Source organism: Drosophila subpulchrella, unplaced genomic scaffold (assembly GCF_014743375.2).
Source record: "Drosophila subpulchrella strain 33 F10 #4 breed RU33 unplaced genomic scaffold, RU_Dsub_v1.1 Primary Assembly Seq82, whole genome shotgun sequence".
Taxonomy (NCBI): domain Eukaryota; kingdom Metazoa; phylum Arthropoda; class Insecta; order Diptera; family Drosophilidae; genus Drosophila; species Drosophila subpulchrella.
Genome location: NW_023665717.1, coordinates 260,001 through 263,921, shown reverse-complemented (window position 1 = coordinate 263,921; position 3,921 = coordinate 260,001). Strand labels below are relative to the sequence as shown.

Genomic DNA, 3,921 nt, shown 5'->3' with positions numbered 1-3,921 from the left:
AACTTTTATATATGTCCTCTTTACTTGAATTTTAATACCATAGGAATATTTATACATGGAATATGTTTGCCACTTTATCATCGCGTCACTAATAAGATGACGATACATTTTGTTTGTTCAATATTTACTTATATATTGATGTTTCCAATTTAGGTCTTTTATATTTCTTCTTCCCTACCTTACACACCACAAACAAAGTGGCGTGCGATGCTGCAAGCAAGCATAATGATTATGCCCGCTTGCAACATCTTTATTATCGAATCATCAAGCAAAGGATAAGCTTCAGTGGATCGCAGTATGGCAGCTGCTCAACCACTTACAACACCTTGCCTGTTACAAAAGTCGTTTACAATTGATTCTAGGCTTTGTCATTGTATTAAATAATGCTTTTATATGTAACTAGCGCGGCATCAGGTGATCAAAGATCCTCCCAATTTACTATGTTACAAATTACATTGGCATCACATCCATTGTCGTTTATAAAGTAAATTATAAACTTTAAATGGTTTAGAAGCCATACAATGCAAATTGCCCCTTATTTATCATTGCAGTCCAGCACGGATACGACCTTAGAGGCGTTCAGGCATAATCCAACGGACGTAGCGTCATACCACTGTTCGCTCGAACAAGTATTGTGCCATTGGTCCGTACCTGCGGTTCCTCTCGTACTACGCAGGAATGCTGTCGCAACAACGTTTTGTCATTAGTAGGGTAAAACTAACCTGTCTCACGACGGTCTAAACCCAGCTCACGTTCCCTTGCATGGGTGAACAATCCAACGCTTGGTGAATTTTGCTTCACAATGATAGGAAGAGCCGACATCGAAGGATCAAAAAGCGACGTCGCTATGAACGCTTGGCCGCCACAAGCCAGTTATCCCTATGGTAACTTTTCTGACACCTCTTGTTAAAAACTCTTTAAACCAAAAGGATCGATAGGCCGAGCTTTTGCTGTCCCTGTGTGTACTGAACACCGAGATCAAGTCAGCATTTGCCCTTTTGCTCTATGTGTGGTTTCTGTCCGCACTGAGCTGGCCTTGGGACACCTCCGTTATTATTTGAGAGATGTACCGCCCCAGTCAAACTCCCTACCTGGCAATGTCCTTGAATTGGATCATACCTGAGTAATTGGAGTTATACCAAATTTTCAAATCAAAAATACATAAATGCACCGTTTTATTAAAGAATTTGTTTGCGATTATATAACAAACTCGTGATACTTTGATCAAGAAGCTTGCATCAAAACCCAATACCATAAGATATAATAAATATATCCGTATAATGGCTAGGAAATGATACACGTTCCATTTAATCAAGTAAGTAAGGAAACAATAAGAGTAGTGGTATTTCATTGGCGATACCAAACCGAAGTCTAATATCTCCCACTTATTCTACACCTCTTATGTCTCCTTACACTGCCAGATTAGAGTCAAGCTCAAAAGGGTCTTCTTTCCCCGCTAATTATTCCAAGCCCGTTCCCTTGGCTGTGGTTTCGCTAGATAGTAGATAGGGACAGTAGGAATCTCGTTAATCCATTCATGCGCGTCACTAATTAGATGACGAGGCATTTGGCTACCTTAAGAGAGTCATAGTTACTCCCGCCGTTGACCCGCGCTTACTTGAATTTCTTCACTTTGACATTCAGAGCACTGGGCAGAAATCACATTGTGTCAACACCCGCTAGGGCCATCACAATGCTTTGTTTTAATTAGACAGTCGGATTCCCCAAGTCCGTGCCAGTTCTGAATTGATTGTTAATTGATAATCGTTATAATTAATAAGAACTAATTGGTTTAACCCAATTAGTATTCTTAAAAATTTTAGCAAGAAAGTTCCACAATTGGCTACGTAACTAAACTATCCGGGGAACAAGTGACCAACATAAATGCCAGACACTCTATTTACCCAGAACGAGCACATAAACCATGTTATTGTTTCCCAATCAAGCCCGACTATCTCAATCTTCAGAGCCAATCCTTATCCCGAAGTTACGGATCTAATTTGCCGACTTCCCTTACCTACATTATTCTATCGACTAGAGACTCTTCACCTTGGAGACCAGCTGCGGATATTGGTACGGCCTGTTGAGAAGTTTGCGTGTCCCCACCATAAATTTTCAAGGTCCGAGGAGAAAATATCGACACAACAGTATATGTCATGCTCTTCTAGCCCATCTACCATATCTCTCTGCGAAAGACTTCCATGGTAGTACGGCTATAAAACAGAAAAGAAAACTCTTCCGATATCTCTCGACGGCTTCTTTATGGTCGTTCCTGTTGCCAGGATGAGCACGAGGCCCATATTTAATAACAAACGGATACTCAACAGGTTACGGAATTGGAACCGTATTCCCTTTCGTTCAAAATTATTCAAGTATATTAATTAGCTTGATTTATATAATATAATTATATTTGTATGGCATTTGTGTTTTACTTGAAAATTTTCGGCTTTCGCCTTGAACTTAGGACCGACTAACTCGTGATCAACCACTGTTCACACGAAACCCTTCTCCACTTCAGTCCTCCAAGGTCTCATTCGATTATTTGCTACTACCACCAAGATCTGTACCAATGGCAGCTCCATGCAGGCTTACGCCAAACACTTCTACGCATACCATTGTACCTTCCTACTCACTAAAGTTTCAAAATTTATATCACAAGTAATATAAATCATCTACTTTAGCGGTAATGTATAGGTATACAACTTAAGCGCCATCCATTTTAAGGGCTAGTTGCTTCGGCAGGTGAGTTGTTACACACTCCTTAGCGGATTTCGACTTCCATGATCACCGTCCTGCTGTTTTAAGCAACCAACGCCTTTCATGGTATCTGCATGAGTTGTTAATTTGGGCACCGTAACATTACGTTTGGTTCATCCCACAGCGCCAGTTCTGCTTACCAAAAGTGGCCCACTGGGCACATTATATCATAACCTTGAACTTCATATCAAGAAAGTTAAGGTTCTTACCCATTTAAAGTTTGAGAATAGGTTAAGATCGTTTCGACCCTAAGGCCTCTAATCATTCGCTTTACCAGATAAGATTATTTTATATAACATTAAAATGCACCAGCTATCCTGAGGGAAACTTCGGAAGGAACCAGCTACTAGATGGTTCGATTGGTCTTTCGCCCCTATACTCAATTCTGACAATCGATTTGCACGTCAGAACTGTTTCGGTCTTCCATCAGGGTTTCCCCTGACTTCAACCTGATCAAGTATAGTTCACCATCTTTCGGGTCACAGCATATATGCTCAAGGTACGTTCCAGTTAGAGGCATAAATAATATAAATATCATTATACATAACTATATAGAACGCCCCGGGATTGTGTTAATTAGCTATAAATAGTTAAAAAACTAATCCCATTATTAGTCAAGTTAATTACGCTATTAGGTTTATATCCCAATAACTTGCACATATGTTAGACTCCTTGGTCCGTGTTTCAAGACGGGTCCCGAAGGTATCCTGAATCTTTCGCATTGTTAATCATACAAGTGCATATAATAAACACAAAAATCAATGATAATTATGCCATTATATAATTCCGAAAAATTAACGCACTGTATTCATATAAATCTATCAGCACTTTATCAAATTAATAACATTTATTCTGTGTTAAAATGCAAGCAAATTAATTTGAATAAACTATAAGTTATATTTTATGATAAATTTTGTATGCTAATAGATTACAATGTCCTTATATGGAAAAAATGCACACTATTATCATAATATTGTTTAAATATTACAATTTTAATGATGAATTTTCCATAACGGATATTCAGGTTCATCGGGCTTAACCTCTAAGCAGTTTCACGTACTGTTTAACTCTCTATTCAGAGTTCTTTTCAACTTTCCCTCACGGTACTTGTTTACTATCGGTCTCATGGTTATATTTAGTTTTAGATGGAGTTTACCACCCACT

The 3,921-nt window shown here is 38.7% G+C and overlaps 1 non-coding gene across 1 annotated transcript in view; it reads right to left on the bottom strand.

Moving 5' to 3' along the window:
• Nucleotides 1-256: 256 nt before the first annotated feature.
• LOC119562694 overlaps nt 257-3,921 on the bottom strand; it is a 3,971-nt gene continuing 306 nt past the window's right edge. Inside the window, exon 1 of the ribosomal RNA XR_005221962.1 lies at nt 257-3,921. This exon is cut by the window's right edge and continues 306 nt beyond it. This is a non-coding gene — a ribosomal RNA (large subunit ribosomal RNA).